The sequence below is a fragment of the Hoplias malabaricus genome, chromosome 8 (genome assembly GCF_029633855.1).
Source record: "Hoplias malabaricus isolate fHopMal1 chromosome 8, fHopMal1.hap1, whole genome shotgun sequence".
NCBI classification, from domain to species: Eukaryota; Metazoa; Chordata; class Actinopteri; order Characiformes; family Erythrinidae; genus Hoplias; species Hoplias malabaricus.
In genome coordinates this window covers 22,258,495-22,270,856 of record NC_089807.1, presented here as the reverse complement: position 1 = coordinate 22,270,856, position 12,362 = coordinate 22,258,495, and the positions used below count along the sequence as shown (strand labels likewise).

At 50.1% G+C, this 12,362-nt stretch overlaps 3 non-coding genes across 3 annotated transcripts; all 3 read right to left on the bottom strand.

Moving 5' to 3' along the window:
- Positions 1-2,761: 2,761 nt before the first annotated feature.
- trnae-cuc (transfer RNA glutamic acid (anticodon CUC)) lies at positions 2,762-2,833 on the bottom strand. The gene has a single exon. It is a non-coding gene; the product is annotated as a tRNA-Glu (tRNA).
- Positions 2,834-8,994: 6,161 nt separating this feature from the next.
- trnae-cuc (transfer RNA glutamic acid (anticodon CUC)) lies at positions 8,995-9,066 on the bottom strand. The gene has a single exon. It is a non-coding gene; the product is annotated as a tRNA-Glu (tRNA).
- Positions 9,067-10,340: 1,274 nt separating this feature from the next.
- trnae-cuc (transfer RNA glutamic acid (anticodon CUC)) lies at positions 10,341-10,412 on the bottom strand. The gene has a single exon. It is a non-coding gene; the product is annotated as a tRNA-Glu (tRNA).
- Positions 10,413-12,362: the final 1,950 nt, after the last annotated feature.

The following is a 12,362-nucleotide window of genomic DNA, read 5'->3' as shown; positions in this document are numbered from 1 at the left end:
ATAATTCTCAAACTTTATCTTGCCTCCCTAAAAGACTTGCAGACTTGAAAGCATAAAGCCACGCTGGTGTGGGTGTGTGGAGGTGGTGAATGAGGCAGCAACGTGTCGTTTAGAAGTTTGGCAAAAAAGGAAGTAGCAGAAGGAGGACGCTTTACATTCCTTTAACCTACACAGCATGTGGGTGGGGGGCTTCCAGAGTCTTGTAGTGGACTTGGTGTGCAAGAAAGCACACGCTTCCCTGACCGGGAATCAAACCCGGGCCGCGGCGGTGAGAGCGCCGAATCCTAGCCACTAGACCACCAGGGACACCGTTTTCAGCCACGTTTGAAAGGAAGGAGATAGGATTAAGTTCAGGGGCTAGGGCTAGGCTTTTGCCAGATGTACTCGTTCTACAATCATAGGAGAGCATCCGAGTCTGTCCTAAATGCACTTGTCAGTTTTCAGTCCAACTCTTTAGGCTAGCACCTTTGATAGCTCAGTTGGTAGAGCAGAGGACTGTAGTTGTTAATAATTCTCAAACTTTATCTTGCCTCCCTAAAAGACTTGCAGACTTGAAAGCATAAAGCCACGCTGGTGTGGGTGTGTGGAGGTGGTGAATGAGGCAGCAACGTGTCGTTTAGAAGTTTGGCAAAAAAGGAAGTAGCAGAAGGAGGACGCTTTACATTCCTTTAACCTACACAGCATGTGGGTGGGGGGCTTCCAGAGTCTTGTAGTGGACTTGGTGTGCAAGAAAGCACACGCTTCCCTAACCGGGATTCAAACCCGGGCCCGCGGCGGTGAGAGCGCCGAATCCTAGCCACTAGACCACCAGGGACACCGTTTTCAGCCATGTCTGAAAGGAAGGAGATAGGATTAAGTTCAGGGGCTAGGGCTAGGCTTTTGCCAGATGTACTCGTTCTACAATCATAGGAGAGCATCCGAGTCTGTCCTAAATGCACTTGTCAGTTTTCAGTCCAACTCTTTAGGCTAGCACCTTTGATAGTTCAGTTGGTAGAGCAGAGAACTGGAGTTGTTAATAAGGCGATCCTTAGGTCGCGGGTTCAAATCCGGCTCGAAGAAGTCTTTTCTTTTCCCTCGCGCCACTGCCGGATATCATGGCCAGGTGCCTGCCTGCAGATGCGCTGGCATGCCAGAGTGCAATCTGCTGAAGGCAGTGACGGATCATTTACACTGTTCCATTCAAATTTCTCAAACATTATCTTGCCTCCCTAAAAGACTTGCAGACTTGAAAGCATAAAGCCACGCTGGTGTGGGTGTGTGGAGGTGGTGAATGAGGCAGCAACGTGTCGTTTAGAAGTTTGGCAAAAAAGGAAGTAGCAGAAGGAGGACGCTTTACATTCCTTTAACCTACACAGCATGTGCGTGGGGGGCTTCCAGAGTCTTGTAGTGGACTTGGTGTGCAAGAAAGCACACGCTTCCCTGACCGGGAATCGATCCCGGGCCGCGGCGGTGAGAGCGCCGAATCCTAGCCACTAGACCACCAGGGACACCGTTTTAAGCCACGTCTGAAAGGAAGGAGATAGGATTAAGTTCAGGGGCTAGGGCTAGGCTTTTGCCAGATGTACTCATTCTACAATCATAGGAGAGCATCCGAGTCTGTCCTAAATGCACTTGTCAGTTTTCAGTCCAACTCTTTAGGCTAGCACCTTTGATAGCTCAGTTGGTAGAGCAGAGGACTGTAGTTGTTAATAAGGCGACCCTTAGGTCGCGGGTTCAAATCCGGCTCGAAGAAGACTTTTCTTTTCCCTCGCGCCACTGCCGGATATCATGGCCAGGTGCCTGCCTGCAGATGTGCTGGCATGCCAGAGTGCAATATGCTGAAGGCAGTGACGGATAATTTACACTGTTCCATTCAAATTTCTCAAACTTTATCTTGCCTCCCTAAAAGACTTGCAGACTTGAAAGCATAAAGCCACGCTGGTGTGGGTGTGTGGAGGTGGTGAATGAGGCAGCAACGTGTCGTTTAGAAGTTTGGCAAAAAAGGAAGTAGCAGAAGGAGGACGCTTTACATTCCTTTAACCTACACAGCATGTGGGTGGGGGGCTTCCAGAGTCTTGTAGTGGACTTGGTGTGCAAGAAAGCACACGCTTCCCTGACCGGGAATCAAACCCGGGCCGCGGCGGTGAGAGCGCCGAATCCTAGCCACTAGACCACCAGGGACACCGTTTTCAGCCACGTCTGAAAGGAAGGAGATAGGATTAAGTTCAGGGGCTAGGGCTAGGCTTTTGCCAGATGTACTCGTTCTACAATCATAGGAGAGCATCCGAGTCTGTCCTAAATGCACTTGTCAGTTTTCAGCCCAACTCTTTAGGCTAGCACCGTTGATAGCTCAGTTGGTAGAGCAGAGGACTGTAGTTGTTAATAAGGCGATCCTTAGGTCGCGGGTTCAAATCCGGCTCGAAGAAGACTTTTCTTTTCCCTCGCGCCACTGCCGGATATCATGGCCAGGTGCCTGCCTGCAGATGTGCTGGCATGCCAGAGTGCAATATGCTGAAGGCAGTGACGGATAATTTACACTGTTCCATTCAAATTTCTCAAACTTTATCTTGCCTCCCTAAAAGACTTGCAGACTTGAAAGCATAAAGCCACGCTGGTGTGGGTGTGTGGAGGTGGTGAATGAGGCAGCAACGTGTCGTTTAGAAGTTTGGCAAAAAAGGAAGTAGCAGAAGGAGGACGCTTTACATTCCTTTAACCTACACAGCATGTGGGTGGGGGGCTTCCAGAGTCTTGTAGTGGACTTGGTGTGCAAGAAAGCACACGCTTCCCTGACCGGGAATCGAACCCGGGCCACGGCGGTGAGAGCGCCGAATCCTAGCCACTAGACCACCAGGGACACCGCTTTCAGCCACGTCTGAAAGGAAGGAGATAGGATTAAGTTCAGGGGCTAGGGCTAGGCTTTTGCCAGATGTACTCGTTCTACAATCATAGGAGAGCATCCGAGTCTGTCCTAAATGCACTTGTCAGTTTTCAGTCCAACTCTTTAGGCTAGCACCTTTGAAAGCTCAGTTGATAGAGCAGAGGACTGTAGTTGTTAATAAGGCGATCCTTAGGTCGTGGGTTCAAATCCGGCTCAAAGAAGACTTTTCTTTTCCCTCGCGCCACTGCCGGATATCATGGCCAGGTGCCTGCCTGCAGATGCGCTGGCATGCCAGAGTGCAATCTGCTGAAGGCAGTGACGGATCATTTACACTGTTCCATTCAAATTTCTCAAACATTATCTTGCCTCCCTAAAAGACTTGCAGACTTGAAAGCATAAAGCCACGCTGGTGTGGGTGTGTGGAGGTGGTGAATGAGGCAGCAACGTGTCGTTTAGAAGTTTGGCAAAAAAGGAAGTAGCAGAAGGAGGACGCTTTACATTCCTTTAACCTACACAGCATGTGGGTGGGGGGCTTCCAGAGTCTTGTAGTGGACTTGGTGTGCAAGAAAGCACACGCTTCCCTGACCGGGAATCAAACCCAGGCCGCGGCGGTGAGAGCGCCGAATCCTAGCCACTAGACCACCAGGGACACCGTTTTCAGCCATGTCTGAAAGGAAGGAGATAGGATTAAGTTCAGGGGCTAGGGCTAGGCTTTTGCCAGATGTACTCGTTCTACAATCATAGGAGAGCATCCGAGTCTGTCCTAAATGCACTTGTCAGTTTTCAGTCCAACTCTTTAGGCTAGCACGTTTGATAGCTCAGTTGGTAGAGCAGAGGACTGTAGTTGTTAATAAGGCGAACCTTAGGTCGCGGGTTCAAATCCGGCTCGAAGAAGACTTTTCTTTTCCCTCGCGCCACTGCCGGATATCATGGCCAGGTGCCTGCCTGCAGATGCGCTGGCATGCCAGAGTGCAATCTGCTGAAGGCAGTGACGGATAATTTACACTGTTCCATTCAAATTTCTCAAACTTTATCTTGCCTCCCTAAAAGACTTGCAGACTTGAAAGCATAAAGCCACGCTGGTGTGGGTGTGTGGAGGTGGTGAATGAGGCAGCAACGTGTCGTTTAGAAGTTTGGCAAAAAAGGAAGTAGCAGAAGGAGGACGCTTTACATTCCTTTAACCTACACAGCATGTGGGTGGGGGGCTTCCAGAGTCTTGTAGTGGACTTGGTGTGCAAGAAAGCACACGCTTCCCTGACCGGGAATCGAACCGGGGCCACGGCGGTGAGAGCGCCGAATCCTAGCCACTAGACCACCAGGGACACCGTTTTCAGCCACGTCTGAAAGGAAGGAGATAGGATTAAGTTCAGGGGCTAGGGCTAGGCTTTTGCCAGATGTACTCGTTCTACAATCATAGGAGAGCATCCGAGTCTGTCCTAAATGCACTTGTCAGTTTACAGTCCAACTCTTTAGGCTAGCACCTTTGATAGCTCAGTTGGTAGAGCAGAGGACTGTAGTTGTTAATAAGGCGATCCTTAGGTTGCGGGTTCAAATCCGGCTCGAAGAAGACTTTTCTTTTCCCTCGCGCCACTGCGGGATATCATGGCCAGGTGCCTGCCTGCAGATGCGCTGGCATGCCAGAGTGCAATCTGCTGAAGGCAGTGACGGATCATTTACACTGTTCCATTCAAATTTCTCAAACTTTATCTTGCCTCCCTAAAAGACTTGCAGACTTGAAAGCATAAAGCCACGCTGGTGTGGGTGTGTGGAGGTGGTGAATGAGGCAGCAACGTGTCGTTTAGAAGTTTGGCAAAAAAGGAAGTAGCAGAAGGAGGACGCTTTACATTCCTTTAACCTACACAGCATGTGGGTGGGGGGCTTCCAGAGTCTTGTAGTGGACTTGGTGTGCAAGAAAGCACACGCTTCCCTGACCGGGAATCGAACCGGGGCCGCGGCGGTGAGAGCGCCGAATCCTAGCCACTAGACCACCAGAGACACCGTTTTCAGCCACGTCTGAAAGGAAGGAGATAGGATTAAGTTCAGGGGCTAGGGCTAGGCTTTTGCCAGATGTACTCGTTCTACAATCATAGGAGAGCATCCGAGTCTGTCCTAAATGCACTTGTCAGTTTTCAGTCCAACTCTTTAGGCTAGCACCTTTGATAGCTCAGTTGGTAGAGCAGAGGACTGTAGTTATTAATAATTCTCAAACTTTATCTTGCCTCCCTAAAAGACTTGCAGACTTGAAAGCATAAAGCCACGCTGGTGTGGGTGTGTGGAGGTGGTGAATGAGGCAGCAACGTGTCGTTTAGAAGTTTGGCAAAAAAGGAAGTAGCAGAAGGAGGACGCTTTACATTCCTTTAACCTACACAGCATGTGGGTGGGGGGCTTCCAGAGTCTTGTAGTGGACTTGGTGTGCAAGAAAGCACACGCTTCCCTGACCGGGAATCGAACCCAGGCCGCGGCGGTGAGAGCGCCGAATCCTAGCCACTAGACCACCAGGGACACCGTTTTCAGCAACCTCTGAAAGGAAGGAGATAGGATTAAGTTCAGGGGCTAGGGCTAGGCTTTTGCCAGATGTACTCGTTCTACAATCATAGGAGAGCATCCGAGTCTGTCCTAAATGCACTTGTCAGTTTTCAGTCCAACTCTTTAGGCTAGCACCTTTGATAGCTCAGTTGGTAGAGCGGAGGACTGTAGTTGTTAATAAGGCGATCCTTAGGTCGCGGGTTCAAATCCGGCTCGAAGAAGACTTTTCTTTTCCCTCGCGCCACTGCCGGATATCATGGCCAGGTGCCTGCCTGCAGATGCGCTGGCATGCCAGAGTGCAATATGCTGAAGGCAGTGACGGATAATTTACACTGTTCCATTCAAATTTCTCAAACATTATCTTGCCTCCCTAAAAGACTTGCAGACTTGAAAGCATAAAGCCACGCTGGTGTGGGTGTGTGGAGGTGGTGAATGAGGCAGCAACGTGTCGTTTAGAAGTTTGGCAAAAAAGGAAGTAGCAGAAGGAGGACGCTTTACATTCCTTTAACCTACACAGCATGTGGGTGGGGGGCTTCCAGAGTCTTGTAGTGGACTTGGTGTGCAAGAAAGCACACGCTTCCCTGACCGGGAATCAAACCCAGGCCGCGGCGGTGAGAGCGCCGAATCCTAGCCACTAGACCACCAGGGACACCGTTTTCAGCCATGTCTGAAAGGAAGGAGATAGGATTAAGTTCAGGGGCTAGGGCTAGGCTTTTGCCAGATGTACTCGTTCTACAATCATAGGAGAGCATCCGAGTCTGTCCTAAATGCACTTGTCAGTTTTCAGTCCAACTCTTTAGGCTAGCACCTTTGATAGCTCAGTTGGTAGAGCAGAGGACTGTAGTTGTTAATAATTCTCAAACTTTATCTTGCCTCCCTAAAAGACTTGCAGACTTGAAAGCATAAAGCCACGCTGGTGTGGGTGTGTGGAGGTGGTGAATGAGGCAGCAACGTGTCGTTTAGAAGTTTGGCAAAAAAGGAAGTAGCAGAAGGAGGACGCTTTACATTCCTTTAACCTACACAGCATGTGGGTGGGGGGCTTCCAGAGTCTTGTAGTGGACTTGGTGTGCAAGAAAGCACACGCTTCCCTGACCGGGAATCAAACCCGGGCCGCGGCGGTGAGAGCGCCGAATCCTAGCCACTAGACCACCAGGGACACCGTTTTCAGCCACGTTTGAAAGGAAGGAGATAGGATTAAGTTCAGGGGCTAGGGCTAGGCTTTTGCCAGATGTACTCGTTCTACAATCATAGGAGAGCATCCGAGTCTGTCCTAAATGCACTTGTCAGTTTTCAGTCCAACTCTTTAGGCTAGCACCTTTGATAGCTCAGTTGGTAGAGCAGAGGACTGTAGTTGTTAATAATTCTCAAACTTTATCTTGCCTCCCTAAAAGACTTGCAGACTTGAAAGCATAAAGCCACGCTGGTGTGGGTGTGTGGAGGTGGTGAATGAGGCAGCAACGTGTCGTTTAGAAGTTTGGCAAAAAAGGAAGTAGCAGAAGGAGGACGCTTTACATTCCTTTAACCTACACAGCATGTGGGTGGGGGGCTTCCAGAGTCTTGTAGTGGACTTGGTGTGCAAGAAAGCACACGCTTCCCTAACCGGGATTCAAACCCGGGCCCGCGGCGGTGAGAGCGCCGAATCCTAGCCACTAGACCACCAGGGACACCGTTTTCAGCCATGTCTGAAAGGAAGGAGATAGGATTAAGTTCAGGGGCTAGGGCTAGGCTTTTGCCAGATGTACTCGTTCTACAATCATAGGAGAGCATCCGAGTCTGTCCTAAATGCACTTGTCAGTTTTCAGTCCAACTCTTTAGGCTAGCACCTTTGATAGTTCAGTTGGTAGAGCAGAGAACTGGAGTTGTTAATAAGGCGATCCTTAGGTCGCGGGTTCAAATCCGGCTCGAAGAAGTCTTTTCTTTTCCCTCGCGCCACTGCCGGATATCATGGCCAGGTGCCTGCCTGCAGATGCGCTGGCATGCCAGAGTGCAATCTGCTGAAGGCAGTGACGGATCATTTACACTGTTCCATTCAAATTTCTCAAACATTATCTTGCCTCCCTAAAAGACTTGCAGACTTGAAAGCATAAAGCCACGCTGGTGTGGGTGTGTGGAGGTGGTGAATGAGGCAGCAACGTGTCGTTTAGAAGTTTGGCAAAAAAGGAAGTAGCAGAAGGAGGACGCTTTACATTCCTTTAACCTACACAGCATGTGCGTGGGGGGCTTCCAGAGTCTTGTAGTGGACTTGGTGTGCAAGAAAGCACACGCTTCCCTGACCGGGAATCGATCCCGGGCCGCGGCGGTGAGAGCGCCGAATCCTAGCCACTAGACCACCAGGGACACCGTTTTAAGCCACGTCTGAAAGGAAGGAGATAGGATTAAGTTCAGGGGCTAGGGCTAGGCTTTTGCCAGATGTACTCATTCTACAATCATAGGAGAGCATCCGAGTCTGTCCTAAATGCACTTGTCAGTTTTCAGTCCAACTCTTTAGGCTAGCACCTTTGATAGCTCAGTTGGTAGAGCAGAGGACTGTAGTTGTTAATAAGGCGACCCTTAGGTCGCGGGTTCAAATCCGGCTCGAAGAAGACTTTTCTTTTCCCTCGCGCCACTGCCGGATATCATGGCCAGGTGCCTGCCTGCAGATGTGCTGGCATGCCAGAGTGCAATATGCTGAAGGCAGTGACGGATAATTTACACTGTTCCATTCAAATTTCTCAAACTTTATCTTGCCTCCCTAAAAGACTTGCAGACTTGAAAGCATAAAGCCACGCTGGTGTGGGTGTGTGGAGGTGGTGAATGAGGCAGCAACGTGTCGTTTAGAAGTTTGGCAAAAAAGGAAGTAGCAGAAGGAGGACGCTTTACATTCCTTTAACCTACACAGCATGTGGGTGGGGGGCTTCCAGAGTCTTGTAGTGGACTTGGTGTGCAAGAAAGCACACGCTTCCCTGACCGGGAATCAAACCCGGGCCGCGGCGGTGAGAGCGCCGAATCCTAGCCACTAGACCACCAGGGACACCGTTTTCAGCCACGTCTGAAAGGAAGGAGATAGGATTAAGTTCAGGGGCTAGGGCTAGGCTTTTGCCAGATGTACTCGTTCTACAATCATAGGAGAGCATCCGAGTCTGTCCTAAATGCACTTGTCAGTTTTCAGCCCAACTCTTTAGGCTAGCACCGTTGATAGCTCAGTTGGTAGAGCAGAGGACTGTAGTTGTTAATAAGGCGATCCTTAGGTCGCGGGTTCAAATCCGGCTCGAAGAAGACTTTTCTTTTCCCTCGCGCCACTGCCGGATATCATGGCCAGGTGCCTGCCTGCAGATGTGCTGGCATGCCAGAGTGCAATATGCTGAAGGCAGTGACGGATAATTTACACTGTTCCATTCAAATTTCTCAAACTTTATCTTGCCTCCCTAAAAGACTTGCAGACTTGAAAGCATAAAGCCACGCTGGTGTGGGTGTGTGGAGGTGGTGAATGAGGCAGCAACGTGTCGTTTAGAAGTTTGGCAAAAAAGGAAGTAGCAGAAGGAGGACGCTTTACATTCCTTTAACCTACACAGCATGTGGGTGGGGGGCTTCCAGAGTCTTGTAGTGGACTTGGTGTGCAAGAAAGCACACGCTTCCCTGACCGGGAATCGAACCCGGGCCACGGCGGTGAGAGCGCCGAATCCTAGCCACTAGACCACCAGGGACACCGTTTTAAGCCACGTCTGAAAGGAAGGAGATAGGATTAAGTTCAGGGGCTAGGGCTAGGCTTTTGCCAGATGTACTCATTCTACAATCATAGGAGAGCATCCGAGTCTGTCCTAAATGCACTTGTCAGTTTTCAGTCCAACTCTTTAGGCTAGCACCTTTGATAGCTCAGTTGGTAGAGCAGAGGACTGTAGTTGTTAATAAGGCGACCCTTAGGTCGCGGGTTCAAATCCGGCTCGAAGAAGACTTTTCTTTTCCCTCGCGCCACTGCCGGATATCATGGCCAGGTGCCTGCCTGCAGATGTGCTGGCATGCCAGAGTGCAATATGCTGAAGGCAGTGACGGATAATTTACACTGTTCCATTCAAATTTCTCAAACTTTATCTTGCCTCCCTAAAAGACTTGCAGACTTGAAAGCATAAAGCCACGCTGGTGTGGGTGTGTGGAGGTGGTGAATGAGGCAGCAACGTGTCGTTTAGAAGTTTGGCAAAAAAGGAAGTAGCAGAAGGAGGACGCTTTACATTCCTTTAACCTACACAGCATGTGGGTGGGGGGCTTCCAGAGTCTTGTAGTGGACTTGGTGTGCAAGAAAGCACACGCTTCCCTGACCGGGAATCAAACCCGGGCCGCGGCGGTGAGAGCGCCGAATCCTAGCCACTAGACCACCAGGGACACCGTTTTCAGCCACGTCTGAAAGGAAGGAGATAGGATTAAGTTCAGGGGCTAGGGCTAGGCTTTTGCCAGATGTACTCGTTCTACAATCATAGGAGAGCATCCGAGTCTGTCCTAAATGCACTTGTCAGTTTTCAGCCCAACTCTTTAGGCTAGCACCGTTGATAGCTCAGTTGGTAGAGCAGAGGACTGTAGTTGTTAATAAGGCGATCCTTAGGTCGCGGGTTCAAATCCGGCTCGAAGAAGACTTTTCTTTTCCCTCGCGCCACTGCCGGATATCATGGCCAGGTGCCTGCCTGCAGATGTGCTGGCATGCCAGAGTGCAATATGCTGAAGGCAGTGACGGATAATTTACACTGTTCCATTCAAATTTCTCAAACTTTATCTTGCCTCCCTAAAAGACTTGCAGACTTGAAAGCATAAAGCCACGCTGGTGTGGGTGTGTGGAGGTGGTGAATGAGGCAGCAACGTGTCGTTTAGAAGTTTGGCAAAAAAGGAAGTAGCAGAAGGAGGACGCTTTACATTCCTTTAACCTACACAGCATGTGGGTGGGGGGCTTCCAGAGTCTTGTAGTGGACTTGGTGTGCAAGAAAGCACACGCTTCCCTGACCGGGAATCGAACCCGGGCCACGGCGGTGAGAGCGCCGAATCCTAGCCACTAGACCACCAGGGACACCGCTTTCAGCCACGTCTGAAAGGAAGGAGATAGGATTAAGTTCAGGGGCTAGGGCTAGGCTTTTGCCAGATGTACTCGTTCTACAATCATAGGAGAGCATCCGAGTCTGTCCTAAATGCACTTGTCAGTTTTCAGTCCAACTCTTTAGGCTAGCACCTTTGAAAGCTCAGTTGATAGAGCAGAGGACTGTAGTTGTTAATAAGGCGATCCTTAGGTCGTGGGTTCAAATCCGGCTCAAAGAAGACTTTTCTTTTCCCTCGCGCCACTGCCGGATATCATGGCCAGGTGCCTGCCTGCAGATGCGCTGGCATGCCAGAGTGCAATCTGCTGAAGGCAGTGACGGATCATTTACACTGTTCCATTCAAATTTCTCAAACATTATCTTGCCTCCCTAAAAGACTTGCAGACTTGAAAGCATAAAGCCACGCTGGTGTGGGTGTGTGGAGGTGGTGAATGAGGCAGCAACGTGTCGTTTAGAAGTTTGGCAAAAAAGGAAGTAGCAGAAGGAGGACGCTTTACATTCCTTTAACCTACACAGCATGTGGGTGGGGGGCTTCCAGAGTCTTGTAGTGGACTTGGTGTGCAAGAAAGCACACGCTTCCCTGACCGGGAATCAAACCCAGGCCGCGGCGGTGAGAGCGCCGAATCCTAGCCACTAGACCACCAGGGACACCGTTTTCAGCCATGTCTGAAAGGAAGGAGATAGGATTAAGTTCAGGGGCTAGGGCTAGGCTTTTGCCAGATGTACTCGTTCTACAATCATAGGAGAGCATCCGAGTCTGTCCTAAATGCACTTGTCAGTTTTCAGTCCAACTCTTTAGGCTAGCACGTTTGATAGCTCAGTTGGTAGAGCAGAGGACTGTAGTTGTTAATAAGGCGAACCTTAGGTCGCGGGTTCAAATCCGGCTCGAAGAAGACTTTTCTTTTCCCTCGCGCCACTGCCGGATATCATGGCCAGGTGCCTGCCTGCAGATGCGCTGGCATGCCAGAGTGCAATCTGCTGAAGGCAGTGACGGATAATTTACACTGTTCCATTCAAATTTCTCAAACTTTATCTTGCCTCCCTAAAAGACTTGCAGACTTGAAAGCATAAAGCCACGCTGGTGTGGGTGTGTGGAGGTGGTGAATGAGGCAGCAACGTGTCGTTTAGAAGTTTGGCAAAAAAGGAAGTAGCAGAAGGAGGACGCTTTACATTCCTTTAACCTACACAGCATGTGGGTGGGGGGCTTCCAGAGTCTTGTAGTGGACTTGGTGTGCAAGAAAGCACACGCTTCCCTGACCGGGAATCGAACCGGGGCCACGGCGGTGAGAGCGCCGAATCCTAGCCACTAGACCACCAGGGACACCGTTTTCAGCCACGTCTGAAAGGAAGGAGATAGGATTAAGTTCAGGGGCTAGGGCTAGGCTTTTGCCAGATGTACTCGTTCTACAATCATAGGAGAGCATCCGAGTCTGTCCTAAATGCACTTGTCAGTTTACAGTCCAACTCTTTAGGCTAGCACCTTTGATAGCTCAGTTGGTAGAGCAGAGGACTGTAGTTGTTAATAAGGCGATCCTTAGGTTGCGGGTTCAAATCCGGCTCGAAGAAGACTTTTCTTTTCCCTCGCGCCACTGCGGGATATCATGGCCAGGTGCCTGCCTGCAGATGCGCTGGCATGCCAGAGTGCAATCTGCTGAAGGCAGTGACGGATCATTTACACTGTTCCATTCAAATTTCTCAAACTTTATCTTGCCTCCCTAAAAGACTTGCAGACTTGAAAGCATAAAGCCACGCTGGTGTGGGTGTGTGGAGGTGGTGAATGAGGCAGCAACGTGTCGTTTAGAAGTTTGGCAAAAAAGGAAGTAGCAGAAGGAGGACGCTTTACATTCCTTTAACCTACACAGCATGTGGGTGGGGGGCTTCCAGAGTCTTGTAGTGGACTTGGTGTGCAAGAAAGCACACGCTTC